General features: G+C 36.3%; 1 protein-coding gene and 1 long non-coding RNA gene across 2 annotated transcripts in view; one reads left to right on the forward strand and one right to left on the reverse strand.

Moving 5' to 3' along the window:
• Positions 1-3286: 3286 nt before the first annotated feature.
• Positions 3287-8266, reverse strand: LOC115420783 (uncharacterized). The gene is made up of 2 exons (XR_003935598.1): positions 8173-8266; positions 3287-5254 (listed from the first exon to the last, which is right to left on the reverse strand). It is a non-coding gene; the product is annotated as an uncharacterized LOC115420783 (long non-coding RNA).
• A 338-nt stretch (positions 8267-8604) lies between these two features.
• Positions 8605-21258, forward strand: part of pparab (peroxisome proliferator-activated receptor alpha b) — a 102012-nt gene continuing 89358 nt past the window's right edge. Inside the window, exon 1 of the mRNA XM_030136303.1 lies at positions 8605-8903. The gene's annotated coding sequence lies outside the window, so the exon portion shown is untranslated. The remainder of the gene's footprint in view (positions 8904-21258) is intronic.

The raw sequence follows: 21258 nt of genomic DNA on the forward strand, positions 1-21258 counted from the left end.
ATAAATCACTTGAAAAAGATTAAAAAGAGAGGAAAAAATACTTATCATTACCAATAATCATTAAATGTAATCTCAGCAAGATAGTTAAAGTACATGATCAGTGAATTACATAAAGGAAAATACCTGATTTCACTGAAAAAGTACAAAATAGAGAGGATATTATTATAATAAATGGTGATAAATCGCTTAAGAAAGGTTAAAAAAGTGCCATAAAAGTAGTACTGGGTCATAATGGGTTAAAGTCATTCTTACACCACGTTCTATTTCATTATCACTTACTTTATTCACCAGTAAAACCCATGGAGCTCGATAAATAACAGGGGGTGGAGACACTTGGTTTATGTTCAGTTAATGATATATTTTACTGAAAAAGTCACTTTCTCTTGAGTTTTCTGTGATTTTTGTAAAATAACCCTCAAATGTTATCTCAGCATGATGATTAAAGTACATGATCAGTAATGAAATATAAGAAAATTCCATATTTAAACTGAAAAAAAAAAAAAAAAAAATACTAAGGATAATATAATGATAAATGGTGATAAATCACTTGAAAAAGAATAAAAAGAGAGGAAAAAATACTTACCATTACCAATAATCATTAAATGTAATCTCAGCATGATGGTTAAAGTACATGATCAGTGAATTAAATAAAGGAAAATACCTGATTTTCACTGAAAAAGTACAAAATAGAGAGGATATTATTATAATAAATGGTGACAAATCGTTTAAGAAAGGTTCAAAAGTGCCATAAAAGTAGTACTGGGTCATAATGGGTTAAAGTCATTCTTAAACCATGTTCCATTCCATTATCACTTGCTTTATTCCAAATTTTTTTGTTTTTTCACTGCCAAAAAATAAATAAATAAATCAAGGCCACCGCAACAAGTATAGAGTACATGAAGAAAACACGAGTAAGAATGGGCTCTTTATGCTAAATGGCTTTATTCAGAGGCTGTTGGGAGAATAACTTCACCACAACATTCTGTTTACAAATGAGCATGACTTGGTGTGCAAAAAGCCTCCAGACAGTCTGGGGTCAAGGAGCATTTGAGCAAAACAACCCAGCACGGTCAAAGGCAACCTCATCACTTTTCCATTATAGAGCTGGAATTCTCATTCTTGGAAATGGTAAAGAAAAACTCCTTTCACTCCTGGGAGAAGGAATGAGACCATATAAAATGTAATCCTTAATCTAAATATCAAGTGGTTTTGCATTTTCAACCGTGTTGTGTCTGGACTTCTGATCAAGCTGCAAAAGATATTCATTGTCTGAATCTCTGAGACACTGAGAAAGAGCTGTGTGCATTCAGGGTCCGTTACACAATTGTTCAAGTGGCTTTGAATGAAAAACTTAAATTTGGCTTTTTTAACAGCACAAGACTTCATGACCCGGAGCAGCTGTCAGTGAAGGATAAACACAGCTTTCAGTTTTTCAGTATCACTATTGTTTTTGTGGATGTGGCACAGATTCTTATTTTATTTTAATGTCCACAAATAAAATAAAAAAGAACCTGCATTAACCCAGAAAGACCCAGAGCTACTTCTGTGGAAGTTCCCAAATGAATTTTTCTCTGTATCAAACCTTTCTTAAGTGATTTATCACCATTTATTATAATATAACCCTCTGTGTTTTGCATTATTTCTGTGATTTAATGTATTTTCCTTTTTTATTCTTAATCCTATTGTTTTATTTGGTATTTGGTGTTCTATTCTTGTATTTTATTCATTTATTCTGGTTTTTAATTATACTTCTGTACAGCACTGTTTTTTGTACAGTTGTTTTATGTTTTTTAATCTATTCTTGTATTTTATTCTTTTATTTTGGTTTTTATTTATTCTTGTGTACAGCACTTTGGTCCACTGTGGTTTTTTTAAGGTGCTTTAAAAAAAAAGTTAGATTGGATTAATATTTAATTTACTGATCATATAGATGTTCATAAAAGCTCACATTTAAATTGAGGGTTATGTTATCAGAAACTCACAAAACTGAAGAAAAAGTGACTTTTTCTGAACATTTACATGAACATAAACCAATGTGTCCATCCACTGTCACAGATCCAACTCCATGGGTTTTACTGGTGAATCAATCTTGTAGAAGATGACGGTGTTTCCACGTTCACTACGGAGCCTCTGAATGTCCAAATGGGTCATATCTGATGACCATGAAAAGATTAAAAACTGTATTTTACAATTATTTACATGGATTGATAAGATTCGTGGATTAACAGGTATTAAACAGTTTTCATTAGTAGATGGTTTAGGTCACCAGTGGAGGTTTGGGTCTTTATGGGTTAATATTAAATATTGTATATGAATCAAATAATGTAAATCTATATCAACTATTGACTTTTTGTCAGATGTTTTGAAATATTGCATGCATGCAAAGAAGATGCAACAAAAAACAAACTAAAGAAGGATACGTTCCTTGCACAGTCAATTTATCACAATACGGGCATGACAAATTTTGTTGTGCAAACACAATACCATCCCATGATTTCTGCATCCAATAATAGTGACGTTTTTTTCCCCCTGACTTTCCAAGAGAAAATGTCCTCATGACACATTACCAAAGTCCTGTCTGTTATACCCAACACTGACAATGAAGCCCAGTCACAAAACGCAGAATGAAAAAACAGCTGAATGTGGTACGACTGCTCTGATCCAGTGGTCAACATGTTCATAGTCAAAGCTCTGAGGCTGAGCAGAACTCTCCCCTCAACAGTTTAGTATCAAGTCAGCAGACATTATTTGATTTGACAAGCAGAATCATAGTTGTGTCTTTGTCCTTGTGTCTGGTCAAGCTGCGGTGGTGAGTGCAGAGGACAAAACCTTGTGGTGCTTCTGGAGACGTCTATGTGAAACTCATGTTAGTGGTCATTTTGTGCATTTTATGCCATAAATACTCTGAAGAAAAGATGTACAAGACCTGACCGGCTCACTGTACCTTAAGTTAAACTAGTCAGACTTGATAGGATCACTTAAGACTCTCATTTGGTAAAGGATCACCTTAAACATATGAATACATTAATCAGATGTAAACCATTTGTTGTTCTTTATTTTATTACTTTTTTAATGCATGTACAGACAGGAAACATATGTGCATTGCTTTGGAGGCAGTAAGTGCATATAACAAGAAAAACATATATAAATGATATAAATTATATACAAAAGACACCAGTACAATCAGGAACCCTTGGCTCAATAATATTCATGTTAAAGATTCAAATACACCTCATTTCCTATCTTTTATTTCATCTTACAAAAACATAACTACAGCAGAAAGTGCTTTTTTTTTTTTTTTTTTTTTTGCATTTTTAATGTTTAACTGTTCCAACAAATGGTCTAGGTGGCTACCTACTGTATAAGATTAAGAAAAATGACTATGAAGTTTGACTAAAATTTGCATTTGTTTGTTAAATAAAGAACCAAATGTATATTTATAATCATACAGTAAGCAATGGATAGCAGTCTAATGCAGAATAATTGGGGATTTTTATATGCCATTTTATTTGAGTATTGCAAATTTTCATTTAGAGTGACAAGTTTATACCTGACCATCAGGAAAACGGACTAAAAAGTTGATTATAAGCTGCGTGATCAGTGGTTTTAGACACATTCTTCAGATAAGCAAAGCACAACAATGCAAAAATGTAAATATTTCTGGAGATTAGAACATTGTCTACAGCCATTTATTCCTGTGAATTAAAATAACTTGGTAAAACCATTACTGATCACTGATAATGCATTGTATTTTCTTGTGCATAAGCTCATAGTTTCTAACTCCTGTCCTAAACGAACTGCTCTGTGAACCCAACCACCCTGCCCAGTAATCCTCACTTTCCTAACTGCAGTGATTTTGTCACATGAACTACAGATCCTGAAAGCTGTGCACACGCGCAATCTGGAGAGGAGACGTCACAAACGACGGTCACACACATGCACGGCTAATCTCATTACCCTTGTCTCTATGCAGTACGGGGTCAACAAGGTTGTGTTGCTTATGTTACCACAGTGTACCGGGATCATAATGATCGTGAATTTCAGTGAGGCGTCACAGACACATGAGTCACCTCAATGTGAGAGGTGATATTAATAGTGGCTATCAAGAGGTCGCAGACTGGTCTCAGAGCAAAACGTGTTGCTGGGTAAAAGTTGTTTGTATGCTCAGGGTGAAAACTCAGAGCAGCCTGTGTTTAGTGTCTGTCAAGTCTGGTATTTTAAAGCAGTTCACGCAACAGGTGCAACTCAAGATTCAGTGAAAGTTATTCTGAGTGATAGCTCAAGTCACCATTAAAACATCCCAAAGGCCACTCAGTCTTTCTAAAGGATTGCGTGTTGAGTAACCTGACTGCTTAATGCATACTGCTGGGAGGATCTTTGGTGCCTGAGATACCAAATGTACATGTGTTTATGCAAACATCCCCAGAGAAGCACTTGTCAGATGTGATGAAAAAATAAACTGATGCATTTACTAAGATGTTATGCAAATGGATGCATGGTGCTGTAAGTATTCAGTGTATTAATAAACAGTGAAATATTTTTTTGCAGACAGGCTATTCCAGCTGTGAAGTGTAAAGATTAATTTTGCATTAATCACTGGGCGGTTACATTAGTGTTTACAAACCTGTGCACCTTTATCATAGCTGCTAAGATATAGTTTATAATGTAATACCATTTTCATAGCATTGTGTAGCACTCTTAATACAATTTAATCATTTCTCAGATACAATCTTTAATAATCTTTACTACTATCAAATGAAAATTGATCAACATTTTAGTCTGATGAAATATGAGTGACCTGCGGTGACCTTAAATAAACTTGAATTCCACCTCAGACTGATATTACCTACAACAAAGAAGATTTCTGTAGCATTGTGTAACCTTTCATTACAGTTTTACTAACAATTTAGACATTTCTCAAGTAGAATGTTTAATAATCTAGGATTAACACAACTATTTTTACTACTATCAAACTAAAATTGATCAGTATTTTAGTCTGATGATGTATGTGACCATAAATAAACTTGATGCATCCACCTCAGACTGACATTACCTACAACAAAAAAGACATAGTTTATAACGGAATATGATTTTGATAGCATAGTGTAACCTTTAGTTACACTTTTGCGAACAATTTAATCATTTCTCAGAAAAAATCTTCAATAATCTAGGATCAACATGACTATTTTTACTACTATCAAACTAAAATTGATCTGTATTTTAGTCTGATGAAGTATGAATGACCTGCACTGACCTTAAATAAACTTGATGTCCACCTCAGACTGACATTACCTACAACAAATAAGATTTTCATGGCATTGTGTAACCTTTTGTTACAGTTTTAATACCAGTTTAGTCATTTCTCAAATAGAATGTTTTATAATCTAGGATTAACACAACAATTTTTACAACTATCAAACTAAAAATTGATCAGTATTTTAGTCTGATGATGTATGTGACCGTAAATAAACTAGATGCATCCACATCAGATTGACATTACCTACAACAAATAAAATATACGGGGTGGGGAAGCAAAATTTACAATGAACATTTAGTTCTTTTTTCTCAGCAGGCACTACGTCAATTGTTTTGAAACCAAGCACATATTGATGTCATAATCATGCCTAACACTATTATCCATACCTTTTCAGAAACTTTTGCCCATTTGAGTAATCAGGAAAGCAAACGTCAAAGAGTGTGTGATTTGCTGAATGCACTCGTCACACCAAAGGAGATTTCAAAAATAGTTGGAGTGTCCATAAAGACTGTTTATAATGGAAAGAAGAGAATGACTATGAGCAAAACTATTACGACAAAGTCTGGAAGATACTATTAAAGAAGAATGAGAGAAGTTGTCACCTGAATATTTGAGGAACACTTGCGCAAGTTTCAGGAAGCGTGTGAAGGCAGTTATTGAGAAAGGAGGACACATAGAATAAAAACATTTTCTATTATGTAAATTTTCTTGTGGCAAATAAATTCTCATGACTTTCAATAAACTAATTGGTCATACACTGTCTTTCAATCCCTGCCTCAAAATATTGTAAATTTTGCTTCCCCACCCTGTAGTTTATAATGGAATAGGATTTTAATAGCAGTGTGACCTTTAGTTACACTTTTGGTATATAATATAATTATTTCTCAGATGAAATATAGTACCAACATGAATATTTTTACTATTTATCAAACTAAGATTGATCAGTATTTTAGTCTGATAACGTATAAGTAACCTATGATGACCATAAATGAACTTGATGCATCCACCTCAGACTGGCATTACCTACAACAAATAAGATTTTCATGGCACTGAGAACCTTTTGTTACAGTTTTTCTACCAATTTAGTCATTTCTCAAATAGCATGTTTAATAATCTAGGATCAACACAACTATTTTTACTACTATCAAACTAAGATTGATCAGTAGTTTTGTTTGATGATGTATGTACTGTAAATAAACTTGATGCATCCACCTCAGACTGACATTACCTACAACAATAAAGATATAGTTTTTAATGGAATAGGATTTTAATAGCACAGTGTAACCTTTAGTTACACTTTTGCTAGCAATTTAATCTTTTCTCAGATAAAATCTAGGATCAACATGACTATTTTTACTATTATCAAACTAAGACTGATCAGTGTTTTAGTCTGAAAACGTATAAGTGACCTGCACTGACCTTAAATAAACTTGATGCATCCACCTCAGACTGACATTACCTACAACAAATAAGATTTTCGTAGCACTGAGAACCTTTTGTTACAGTTTTTCTACCAATTTAGTCATTTCTCAAATAGCATGTTTAATAATCTAGGATGAACACAATTATTTTTCACTATCAAACTAAAATTGATCAGTATTTTTGTTTGATGATGTCTCCACCTCAGACTGACATTACGTACAACAAATAAAATATAGTTTCTAATGGAATCTGAATTTAATAGCAGAGCAACCTTTAGTTACACTTTTTCTAACAATTTAATCATTTGTCAGATAAAATATAGGATCAACATGACTATTTTTACCACTGTCAAACTAAACTTGATCAGTATTTTAGTCTGATGATGTATGTGACTGTAAAAAAAAACTTGATGCATCCACCTCAGACTGCCATAACCTACAACAAATACGATATAGTTTTTAATGGAATATGATTTTAATTGCATAGTGTAACCTTTAGTTACACTTTTGCTCACAAAATAATCATTTCTCAAATAAAATATAGGATCAACATGACTATTTTTACCACTATCAAACTAAAATTGATCAGTATTTTAGTCTGATGATGTATGTGACTGTAAATAAACTAGATGCTTCCACCTCAGACTGCCATAACCTACAACAAATAAGATATAGTTTTTAATGGAATCTGATTTTAATAGCATGGTGTAACCTTTAGTTACACTTTTACAAACAATTTAATCTTTTCTCAGATAAAATCTAGGATCAACATGACTATTTTTACCACTATCAAACTAAAATTGATCAGTATTTTAGTTTGATGATAGATGTGACCGTAAATAAACTAGATGCTTCCACCTCAGACTGATATTACGTACAACAAATAAAATATAGTTTTTAATGGAATCTGATTTTAATAGCATAGTGTAACCTTTAGTTACACTTTTGCTCACAAAATAATCATTTCTCAAGTAAAATATAGGATCAACATGACTATTTTTACTACTATCAAACTAAAATTGATCAGTATTTTAGTTTGATGATGTATGTGGCTGTAAATAAACTAGACGCATCCACCTCAGACTGATATTACGTACAACAAATAAAATATAGTTTTTAATGGAATATGATTTTAATAGCATGGTGTAACCTTTAGTTACACTTTTGCTCACAAAATAATCATTTCTCAGATAAAATCTAGGATCAACATGACTATTTTTACCACTATCAAACTAAAATTCATCAGTATTTTAGTTTGATGGTGTATGTGACTGTAAATAAACTTGATGCTTCCACCTCAGACTGCCATAACCTACAACAAATAAGATATAGTTTTTAATGGAATCTGATTTGAATAGCATAGTGTAACCTTTAGTTACACTTTTGCAAACAATTTAATCTTTTCTCAGATAAAATCTAGGATCAACATGACTATTGTTACTACTATCAAACTAAGATTGATCAGTATTTTAATCTGATGAAGTATGCAGTGACCTTAAATCAACTCAGACTGCTTTTATCTACAACATCTTCAACCTTACAGTGCAGTGATGGTCAGATAGCCTATCCAACACAGCAGATATTCAGTAATATTAACTCTATTTCGTCTTCTGGTCAAACCTGGATCTGTGGCCAGTCGGATTCCACAATATAAACCTCCAACTCTGCAGCCTTGGTTCCTCAGTAGCTGCTGTGGCCACATACCAGGTCCTAAAACAAGATGAGACCAGATCAATACTTAGTTTCCTGCAAACCAGTCCGAACCTTTACTGGTTGTGATAATAAGTTGCAGTCCAGGCTTTCCTCAGTGCGCAGTGAGTCACACTCGCCACGCAGCCGTGCGAAGATATTGGGGACAAGCTGCGCAGCGGATGAAACAGATGAAAAGCTTTCGACGGGATGTGTATAATCCTGTCCTCACGGCAGTCAGACCACCTCGGTAGATTAGAACTCGGCTGAGGTTCACTTTCTAGGTTATTAGTGTTAAACGCATAGTGGCCGTGACGCGCACAGTCCGTCCGTGGACGTGCGCCGCTCCAGACGCGCGGTGTTATTTCTGAAACCCAACCGACACAACAGACGGCAGCTGCAGCCGGAGACAAGCCCCGGAACAGCCCTGCTTTCCCCCGGGCTTCTGCTCTCCTCCTGCTGCCTGTTGCACCGTGGACACACTGCAGGAACAGACGTGGATTTGACAAGAGACGGACACGCCGCGCGCTGTTGTGGTGAGTCGACTGTTGCGTGTGTGTTTTCTGTCTCTGTCCTCCACCACCGAATTTACATGAAATGACTGGTATATTCCTCCTATTTTAAATCAGGATCACCTTATTGAGAGACTTTTAAATTATTATGACATTTGTGTGCATAAAAAAAAGTTGTTTCCACACTGATTTTCCTACTTTTACTTTGGAGTAAAAGCCATGTGTGCAGCACACTTCAAGAATTATTAAAAATCAGACATTTTTAGGTAAAATATGATTTTATAGAAATTGTCATATGTGTATATTTTCTTGAATATGAAACTACATTTTGCATTGTGAGGGATTAAGTTTATTACTGTTGCACTTTTTCAGTTTTAGAGCCTGCCCCTATATTGTTAATGTCATGTGATTTCAGATTTATTATGATATGAAACAGGAAAACTAAATGTTTTTGTTTATTCTCAAACTCAACATTGTGGAGCAAAGGTTGAGTCAACTCATGCCATTTTTAACAGAACTACTCAAGTGGAATTAGAAAAAAAAAAAAAGTTTTGCTGAAAAATACTTGAGTATGGCAAGTGAACAAATGGTCTCAAGGAAACAGAAAGTTATTAATTCAGTATTTCAGATCAAAAAGTTGTTCGGTTTGTAAGTTCTAATAAGTTGAAGTGATTCATAAAAAGTTTAAAACCCTTCTGACCTAAATTAAAACTGAATTTTATACCAGATAAACTGAGCATTAGACAGAAACATAGCTTAAGGCATTGTTGAAAATGCCAAATTAAAAACTGTGAAAACTTAATACGCAGTGTGCATTGTAACTGCAAATTCATTGTATGATTGAAGATCCTGCAGTGAAATGTCTGGTCAGTTGTAATGTTCTTTAAGGGCAGATTTGGGGTCAAAATCTTTTAAGATGAAATTCAGAACTTGAACACGTTTTATTTATTTTGTTTTTTGTTAGTTCATGTCCTGGTATTGGCACCTGCACATAAATGGGTGCAAGGTTTTTATTTTTCTCTATAGACTCAAAAACAACAGGATTTTTCTTTATTTTCTTTCTCATCCCAGCACGATACTTTAAATGTGTGTGCACATCTCATACCGCCGTTCCATTTTTAATTTAGTTAATTCATTTTTGAGCTCGTCAGTTAATACCTGGGAGGATCCAGGGGTGGATGGTTAATTATAGCACAGAGTTTTCAAGAAGCAAGGTTTCAGCTGTCAGTTGTGCAGTGACAATGATTTGTTCTGACTGTAAAAGTAGCACGTGGAATAGTGACAGAACTTTGAGTATTACCTTAAAAACTCACATTGCATTACATTTCCAAAGTTTCTGTTTTCTGATTTTCTGTTCTCTCACAAAGCATATTTCCGATGCTTCCTATTTTTTCATCATTGATCATCTGCTTAGCCTAATATTACGTCTGCTACATATCACTGATGCACTACGAAACAGCTGCACAAATATTTACTGTCATTAGTAGCAGCAAAGTTATAAGTGTATAAAAGCTCCCAGCAAGACCATACAGAAGCTTTTATCTTTTCAGTGTAACCTAATGCCTATTATTTGCTTAGTGCAAGATCTAATTTTACTGTGAGACTTAATGAGTGGATATTTTAGTGAACTGCGCTCTTCCATTATAATCTGTAGATATCATGTTATGCTGACATAGAAAAGCAGGCTGCATTTGTAAGCACTGTTATATTTGTGGAGGTAAAGGGGTTTATTATTTTATGACATTCATTGATAAGAAACGGCAGTTGTAGCTATTCATTTCAGCGTATTATTTTTTTAGCATGTGCCATTTATAGGCAGACTTTGTTGATAATGAAAGCGATAATGACTTTTAAGTTTGAGCTTTTTGTGCTTGCACTTGTGCTGCAGCAAACTGTTGACTTTCATCCTGCAGCAAAGGGAAGAAACAGGTGAACAATGTCAAGCAGCTGAGCTGGACAAGCCAATAAACCAGCCTCAGGATACTGCTGACTGATGCAAAACTTGCCTTTGGTTCTCTCTAATTCCTCAGCTGTGTAGTTGCCGTATTGAAAACAAAGTACATGTTAAATCACTATTTGTCCTAACAAACAGTACAAGCCGTACAGTACAGAGTACAGTACATGTAAAATGGCACTTACTCAGCGTGGCTGTTCTTATTTGAGTTTTTCCTGCAAAGTTTCCATGTATGTGGTTTCCCCCTGTGACTTTGAAAACATCTTTTTTAAGTAGTGCATGTTTATGTGTGCCTGTGTTTGGGGCTTTTATGTGCATGACCTAATTCCACAGTGAGCAAAGAATCTACAGTGATGGCTGTGTGGTCATGTGTATGCATGTGCACGCGCACAAGTGTGTGTGATTGAATGTGCACACATCCTCCTCCCTCCCCCGTTGCTTCCTTGTAAAAGCCGACAGAGAGCACACTAAGTTCATCTAAGGACAGGGAAATGCTTTTCTTTCCAGTGTGAATCATTTTGGAAAAATGAGCCTCTGGACTGAATTGCCCCAGCAATTTGGCATGTTTCTCCATTCTGCTTTATTGTCTATTTTGGCTGAACTTGCAGTTCTTCATTTCGCTGCCAAGAAAACTTCAGGTCCTATACAACAGGCAAAGCCAGTTTCTGAGTCAATCACGGCCTGTAAGCAAGGAAAATAAATCTCTGCAGTATACTGCCATTGCTTCCTGTTTAGCTGTGAATTCCAAAGAGAGTAGAGTTGATGTCCATAGTGCGAATCTAGCATCGTTCACATGCACAATACCTCTCTTTTGGCTTTACACCATCAATTAAATTGTATGAGGAGAGTAACACCATTCCACTTTTCATAGAAAATGAATTATAAATTTAGATTAAGACCCTTCCTCTTTTTGGTTGCATTCAACAGTCCTACAGTTTGGAGAACAAAACTCTGCAGTGCAGTGAAAAGAAAGTGTGAGTGGGAGCGGTTTTGGGATGTAGACAAGAAGGAAGGGAGGGGGTTGTGGGGAGTTTTTAATTTTGCAGTCAGCCAGCCCCCTTATAATTCTGCTGGTCCCCCAATCAGAGGGAGAAAAGAGGGGAGAGGGGAGAGGGAGTGGCCTGCCTTAAGGTTTGGGTGAGCCAGTGGTGGGCTGTGGCAGCCGGCAGCTGGGCTCTCACTACCTATGTCCTCCAGCTCCAGCCTGAATTATGAAGGCTCAGGAATGGCAGCCAGCCTAATTACAATGACTGATTGCCCGTCGGTTGGCATTTCTCAGACGGTGATTGTCGTGTGTGTAGGATACGAAGAGAAGGAGGAGGGCCATTTCTCATTGGCCTTCCCCTCTCTTTCTTTGCATGAGAACAGACAGAGATTGGGATCTGATTGGTTGGAAAGAAAAGAGATGTTTCATGATTTGGCAAGGCAGAGCTGGTTGGAAGCCAGAGACAGGTGATGTTGCACGGATGGTGCATTGTAGCCTATTCAGTCTTTGGCACAAAACCACGTAACAAATTGCTGAGTGTTATTTCATGAAAAAAAAATAAATAAATTTTGCTAGCGTGTGAGAGATGAACAATACCTAGTAAAACTGAAATCCTATCACATGTGTGACGCTAATAACAACCATGTCTTTTGCAAAACAGTAGACATCTTGAAGACTCTCTGAATGTGGCACATTGTCAACTTGTTGACTCCTTACTGTGTATCTTAAGTTTTAAACATCTATCCTTGTGGCATTGTAAAACATAAAAAGGAGAGGTCTTGAATTGGCCATTTGTACGTCAGCAGAGCACTCAGAGGTGTGATGTGTGTGTTAAGTGGGAGCTGGTTTGAGTTGGTCTGCCCTGCTTTGTCCAGTGTTTTGGCTTTTGTTCCTCCAGTAATGAATTGTGGAAGCCTTGGCTTCAGCTGGAGTGTCTCATAGCAACTGAAAAGAGAGAGGGAGTGCTGGTAAATGGAGAAAAAGGCCAGGGGAGATCATGTGTTTCCTTCAAATGGCAAGACAAACCAGACCATCTTTTTGGCATTTCATGAAGAGGAAAACTCAAATAGGACAAATTGTCTCATAACTGGTATACAATTATTTATTACCTTTATTTTAATCCAGCGCTTAAGAGCCAGCGTGTGTTTAAGATGCATTTAATGTCAGCCCAGTCTGCACTTACAACATAATGCACAAATATTATAAAAGAGTACACACAGAAAAGCATCGTGATAATACAGTTAACTCTGAGTGACAAACAGGACCATATTCATGTGTTTTTTTCTGTTATGCAAGGCAGGTTTCCATCCTTGTGTATTGTAAATTTTAAGAAACAAAAATGCAAGTTTCCATCCTGTACTTATATGTAATTACAAGCTGCTTCTTCATTGTCATCATGGTTTAAAAGTGTGCTTATATGATATACTATTCAATACAATAAGAGAGTAGCTGAGCTCTTGATTGAGGAGCTGACACACCTAATAGTTATTTTAACAAAACCCTGTAGTTGACTTTTGCTTTTTACTCCCCAAAGTGAGCCACCGATCTGAATCATCTAACATTGTTTAATCTTCTTCCCTGTTTTATCCAGGCCTTTGTCTAACATTTCGCTCTGCTGCTCTTTGTACATGTTAGTGTTTCATTGTCATTTCCATCTGATATGATATTCTGTTCTTTATTTTTTAATTCAGTGAGCACATCAGTCCACACATTCACACACAAAATGATTTGCTAAATCTGTTTCCTTTACATTTATTCATGGTTTTTATTGATAAACCAACTTATTTACATTCCCATGCATAAAAACTTGTATGTAAAATTTTCAACATTTTCAGCTTTTTCACTTTTTAATGCACAAACTTAAAATGCACTTGGATGGAAATGCACCCATAGTATGATATCAAACCTTTCTAATTTGTTAAAATAGAGATTGCTTTGCTATCACTACTTACATTTTCATCTATAATCATTGTAAATCATGTGTTTAGTACCTGCTGGTGAATGTCCAGCTGATTAACTGAAACCCAGTGCCATTGTGTTTGTGAATTTTGAAGTAAGGAAGTTGCACTTGAATCCACTGTTAGTGTTTTCATAAGCATGCATGTAAATTCACCTGTGCATTTATGTGTTTTTTCTACATGTGTGTGTTTGCACCAGGCTCATTTTTATTAACTGGCGTCCAGTGTTGAAGCCTGGCCATGTTTGCCCTGTGACCCAGACACTACCTGTCTGCTGCCATGGTTACAGGGACAGAGCAGGTTTAGTGGCCTGACTCCAGGGATTACTTTCCCTGGTCTTAACAATCAGGCCTGTCCCCCAGTGGCTGTAAAATGGACCAAACTGCACCCTAACAGTTAAGGGAGCTCTCCAATGTGCCCTGGTGGCCTTTAAAACTGTCCTAAGTGCTGTGTAAGGGATTAGACCTGTACAACGTAATTGCTCTGGTGTCAGTGACTGTCCCTTTGTGATCTGGTTCACTTGTAATGATTAGCTCTCATAAATGAAAGGGCTCGTGGTGCACTGCATACAGGTCTGAAGAGATAGAGCTAAAAACATAAAAATTAAAAAAAAAACACACTGAAACAATTGTATGTTATATATTGTAATACTGTTATTATTAATAATATATGCTCCAATAATGGGCACAATTTTGGCCCAAAATTATGGGCCAAAGATTTAAAAAGTATCAATAAAAATGTAATATTCTTTTCCACATGGGTGGAATTATTCTCAGAGATATCCTTTTTGATTACACAGATGTTAATATTATAATGTCCATCTTTCGTATAAGTTTTTACATTTAGTTCTACTGGAGTTCACGATGTGTCTAATTCTTCTAATATATAACCACAAAAATACATTTAGAGGGATTGACCAAGTCTGTGGAACATACTGTGCATAAGTAGCTCTGATTCGCACTCTAAATCCACTTTACTCCTGGGAGTTGCAGATTCTTTAAGTAAAAAAAAAAAAAAAAAAAAAAAAAAGAAAAGTGCACAGGACATTCTAGCCTATTTTTTTTCTGCCTCAGTGACCTCGGAAACAATTGGAAAGACTGGCAGGACTTGATTTGCTGCCCACCACATGAACCTCGTCTTGTCTGGCTGACCAGATTGGTGTTGACATTTTTACTGCCATTTGGTGACTGTTCATTATTTATGTTGTCTTTGATTTAGTGATCGAAAGCTTAGGTTAAATATCCCACATGGCTGCCAATGCTGAAGTCTGGGGAGTTGGCTGGAGCACTGAGGGTCAGTAGACTCCAGCACAGAATTTTGGTGACTTAGCAGAATCATAAAGACTTCTCTTCTTCTCTCCAGTGACTTGCAGTCTTACAGGTGTCCACCAGATGCTGCAGGCAGCCTGCACTGTCCCCTGCATGTCATCCACTGGAGATGTAAGATCCACTTTGGAGCAAAGGGCTGGAACTGTTTCGGTAGTGTCGGGATTAAATGTAACTTAGTGGTGCATCAAAGAAAACAGGTCACATTTAGCCTCGTAAGTTTTGATGATGCATTTGTTACAGAAACTGAACTGAAGAAGAAGGGCTGAAGGTGTGTTTTTAATTCAATTATTCGGACAGATGATGAAAAAACATATTTGATATAAAACATCATAATGTCAGCTCTAACCACTATTTTGGAGTTGGGTTTTTTCAACCACAGCTTTCTAATTACAGTCATGCATCATTGTAAGAGATTCTGAAAGAATTTTAATATTGGCATAATGACAGAGCACAAAATGAAATTCAGTTGAGTTGTAAACATGGTATGCATGTAAAAAAAAAAAAAAAAAAAATGTTTTGCTGACAGTGTTTTATGTTTGTTGTCCAAACATGTTTGGATACAAGTGAACATGAGCAACTTCACAGTTAATTTTGTGAGCAAAGCCAGTCCTGCCGCAAGGCATGCTGGGATGTTTGGCTGCTGGTGAAAATCCCCACTAACATCCAGAGCGCAGCTCTCACAGTCTTTGCAAGGGTTGAAAATGAAATTTGAAAGTAGAAATAAGAGGAGCCACAAAGCAGAGAGCCCTCACTGCTTTAGGCTCAGCCTCCTCTTAAAGAGATATTCCATTCCTCATTCATGGAAAGGGACCAGGGGCTGTGTACACTGTTAGTTTAGAAATGCTTTGTTCAAAAACCTAACCAGTCTATGATCACTTATTGAGTATGTTTTTTTTTTTCTTTTAAACACTGTGTTTACAGCAACATTAATATTCTAGATACCCTGACAAAGACAACAAAACAACAGGAGAACAAGATATCAAGAATGATACCTGTACAATGTGTTTGCTCAGCTTTAAAGCCTCAATAAGTCACATTAGCTTTATGTTTTTTAGCCGTAAAAGGGTCGGAGCTTGAGTCTAAAATAGTGTACAAAAAACATAAACGCCAAACTAAAGTTTTATTTTAGAATATATTACATATTGTGTTGTTTTACCTTTAACTGACACAACAACTGATAATAAGTTCACTAGACCTACTTTCACATAATGCATAACTGAAATGTTAAATTATTAATGTCAGTGTTTTAAAAATTCTTTTAAAATTATTCATAAATTTCTATGAACAAATACAGCTTCCCTATCAAACTGTAATATTAGAAAATACTGAAACAGTGAAGACTGACTGAAGATGACATCAGTCTGGTTAATGTATGCTTTCTGTACAGGAAGGGATGCTTTTGTTATTACTTTAAAGCATTAGTACCAGTTATTCCTGATAAGAATTTCCATTTGGAATAAGGTATGTTTGTATTGCCTGCAGCCCTGTAGTGCGGTGTGAACTGGGCTGATCAGAGGACTGTAGTGGTGGTGGTCTGTTTTGTGCTGTGGAAGCAGCCGAGGCCTGCACAGTGACAGGCAGCCTGGAGGGTCCTGAGCCTTCACTTCACAGCTCCCTGTTTGGCTCTCACACATTGTGCCATTCAGGCCTGCTCTGAGCACCCCGCCATTGTGAGAGTGAGCTCATTTGAAAAGCCTTCAGGATTTTTTAGTGTGAGCAAGTCAGCGCTATTTGCATTTGTTCCAGTCTCTAAGATTCTACAGGTCAATTGAAACAGGCACATATTGAACATGCAAAAGAGGTGTTCCTCCTCATCACCATCGTCCTTATCATCATCCTTTGTATTTGCATGTTTAACCTGTTCTCTGTCCTTATTTTCACAAAAATCATCCTTCTGCATCAACAGCAGTGATTCACGGAGCTGCATTGTTGAACTGTCTGTCTGTAGAAGGAAATCCAGCCCAAAGAGACCAAAACATGTGGTTGTATGTTGATTTTTATTTTAGTAATGACGCTTAAAACTGCGGTGCTTAATATTTTTTTTGGCATCATTGGGTAAAAATAAAAATCCATAATTACCTTTCATCCTATTGTAATTCAAGTGGTCTGTGAGGAAACAATTCTACCCACCTCTGCGAACCCTGTTTTTGTGCTGTAGAAAATCTACCCCCACTTTGACTAATCACAGGTGTTTTCAGACAGGTAAGGGGTTAAATACATGACAGACAGCTGTAATTACTGATAGCTGTTCAGATTCAATTGTGCGTGTCTCTGCCTCTCTGCTCTGTGGCTCAAACAAAGCTCAGAAAACTGGCTCCTCTTCACCACAGAAGCAACGTCAGGTCATCTTTCTCTATAGTTAGTCTGACTGAGTGGACAGAGCTGGAGAAGGAAGGTGTGTCTTTTAACATTTGGGAGTGTTTTCCCTATTATTTCAGCTCCTGCAGCCTTAAATCATGAGATTAAGAGGAAAGGAAAATATCAGTTTAGATTTATCAGTTTATAAAAAACATTAGATAATAGGGAAATTGTGATTTTTATTTTATTTTGCAAAGTTTATAATAATTGCTTTGGTTTTACTGATGCATTTTTCTACTCTTCTGCTTGTCTTGATCAAGGGCAGATATACAGTACCTGTGTTTGCATCCAGGAGAGCAAAAGGGGATCAAATAGATCAGGGGAGGGTAGGTGCCAGCCTTTCATTTTTGGCCTCCTGGCATGGGTATAGGTAAGACAGTGGTCAGAAAAAAACATCTAGTCACCTTAATTCAGGGGTGTCAAACTCATGTTAGTTCAGGGGCCACAAACAGCCCAATATGACCTGCAATGGGCCAGATCATTAAAATAATAACATAATAATACATAAATAATATCAGTTCCAAAATTTGTATGTCTAATTTCTATGTTTTAGAGTGAAAAAAGTAAGATTATATTAACAAAACTTCGACATCTACAAACTATCTTTTAAAAAAATATGGAAAAAAACTTGAACCATGACCAAAATGAAATTTATTGAGGAAAAAAGTGCAATTTTAACAATTTATGACATTATTTGGCCTCAGCTTCTCAGTTTTACATGTTCATTACAATGTACAGATCACACTGGATCTTCAAATGCACAAAACATTTAATAACAGACAGAATACTGGTAAAATTACTCTTAAATTTCTTAAGACATTTCAGGTTGTTCATATTTGTTCAGGTTTTTCACATTTTTTGTAAAAGGCTAGTATGTAAATGTTAACATTTTTGTGTAATTTTACTTTTTTTACACTAAAACAAAGAGAAAAATATGTGGTTTTTGTTATTTATACTTTATTATGATAGTATTTTACTGGTCTGACCCACTTTAGATGGAACTGAACTAAATTTATTTTGATGTCCTTGATTGTTAATATCTTCAGTGTAATTTTTGTATTTCATTAATTCATCCTGCGGGCCGGATTGGACCCTTTGGCGGGCCGGTTTTGGCCCCCGGGCCACATGTTTGACACCCCTGCCTTAATTAGTCTAAGACGACCCTATTGGAATCAACATCAATGTGGTTTGTGTGTATGTGTGAGAAACAAATGATAGTGATCCAGATTTAACCCAAAGCTGAGAGTCAAATGAATCTTTTTTAAAAATATAAATGGATATTATGGATATTCTTTTTAATGTTAATGTGGTCACTTAATGTCTAGATCCATCAAAGGTGATTTGTGATGCTCACCAGTAAGCCACAAGTTTCAGTCAGTCTGAATGTTAGCCAAGTTAGCAAAAATTACAGCCGTATCTTACTGGGAACAACTAGAAGAGGAAGCACAATGAGGAAACTGAAACAAAACTAATAGTTGGCTGGTGTTTTGACTAAGAATAAACCAGTGTACAGTTACTGGAAGATTTCTTTGTTGTGAAAAAAGTTGCTTCCCCAATTTCATGCCCTTGAAGCACACACTTTATAAACGTATTTTATTTCAATCTACTGGCAGAGTTTGACATATGAAACACCAACTCAAATGGACAATTTCTTTTCTTTTTTTAACTCTTTATTTATGAGAGCTTTTTTTTTTTTTACAGATTCAAAAACAAAAAAACAAAACAAACAGGTCATGAAGTTAAGGGATTACATACAAATACACAATTTCTGAACACTTTATACATCCACTGGTTGTTGTGTTTGTGTTTTTAAGTGGATAATTTAAAGTTTGATAAAGGGAGTACATGAAAAATTGCGGCATAGATTTCTGTTATTTAGTTTAGTCCAGTGGTTCCCTACCTTTTTTGGCTTGTGACCCCTTTTTTTTTTTTTTTTTTGCTAAAATTAATTTGTTTTTGATCATGTAATAGTTTGCTATATTATATTACAGTATGCTATATATGTACAGTCAGTCCAGCTTGTATTTACAAGGCTGCAAATTAATGCTGAACAAACAATAACTCATACTATGAATTATGAAAGAGCTGCAGCATCTGAAACTGACCACAGTGAACATTTGAAAGATAAACAGTACCACAGTGCTTCAGTTTCAGCTTCACAGTTTGTCATGCATTTTATGGATTGAGATTGTCTCCCTCAACTCACCATATATTTTTTATTAGTACATTTTTTGGGTTTTTTTTTTGTTTTATCAATTACTAGAAATTTCAGGTGACCCCATTTGAATTCCAGGCGACCCATGTGGGGTCCCGACCCCAAGGTTGAAAAACGCTGGTTTTGTCATATGTTTGAGTGCACTCAGATTCATTTAGAACTTGCGCCATGGTATGTTTTGTTTTTATGTCATGACTTCTTCCTCGCTAACAAACTGCTATAGTTTGATAATGTGCTGACTCGCAAGCTCACATTAACTCATTAGCCAGTAAGTGTGTTAGTGTGTCCCAAACAGATCTCTGTCTTTGCGGACTCCAGACTTGGAACACCTTCCACTTTTCTACATTAGAATGCTATCAGCCCTCGGCTTAGCACTAGTGCAACAAGATTTGCCCGTCAGTGTCGGGGGTGTTGTCCATCTGTCCACTGGTAAAAAGGGCCATATGACTTGGTGCTCTGGCAGGATAGGAATCTGTCTGGCTCTGGTGTTAAGATGGTCCTGGTCAGTGGGAGGAAGAGGCTGCTTAAAGGATGTGACGTCTTCTCAGCAGACGGGATGTCAGTGGGAGTCACCTCACCTCTCAGGGGGGAAATGGCACAAGAACAAAACTGACATATTTAACAGAGTTGACACTTCTATACAGAGATGGATAGATTGGCGATGTATGACTGGCAGTACAAGGGTCAGAGTCACATCAGCAACGTAAGTATTTACTTTTGTAGAAGTATCAGCAGAGCAATAATAATCAAACTAAATATCATATTTCAGGTTCATCGGTATCATTTTACACAAAAAGAACCCTAATAGCTTCAATTTTGGTTCAGTCATGCTTTAACGTGTTTAAACTGTCCAAAAGGCATTACATTTCAGACAGACTTAACTATAATCACTGCACTGACACAGTTGTGGCACACCCAGGCTGGTTAAAACAAAGACGGATGATTATGTTGAAATAGCATTTCATCTTGGTCCACTCATCACAAAGTAGGTGTTGCTCTTAAAAATAGTATTGGTGTCTTTGGTTGTGGCTAAAAAACAGTGGTCCAGCATCACAATGTGAGAGAGGTTCACAGACGGCAACCAAAGGACCCTAAGATGCCCACACAACCCAGATGTAGGTCATATGAGCAAGAGGTTTAGTGTTTATGTAGCTAAAAATACTAATCTCAAACTTTCTTTGCAAAACTGGTTTCAGAAGTTGACCTGAATCACAACTGGATTCACATCCTCCTTCTCCCCCTCGACCTCAGATTACTTCTTTTCATATAAATACCAGTTTTGTAACGGTGCCATTATTAGCTTAGCTTCATTGTTTACATCTGTGGTGTCTGATAAATGATTTAACGATGATGCCTTATTTCTGTACTTTATCTGGCCTTTGTTGCCTTAGATTCAGGTGTTGTCATCACACAGTCTGCAAACAAGTCGGGCTGAAGTTGATTAAATTCATGTTGCACAATGTGGTTGACAATAAACTTATCAGACTGTTGAAGTCTCACAGTCTGTCGGAGTCTTAACCCTACAACGGTGTTACCAGTCTTCATATCCTCTTAGCGATCCTAGTGGCCCCTCCTCCCTAA

This window comes from Sphaeramia orbicularis, chromosome 6, assembly GCF_902148855.1.
Source record: "Sphaeramia orbicularis chromosome 6, fSphaOr1.1, whole genome shotgun sequence".
Lineage (NCBI taxonomy): Eukaryota > Metazoa > Chordata > Actinopteri > Kurtiformes > Apogonidae > Sphaeramia > Sphaeramia orbicularis.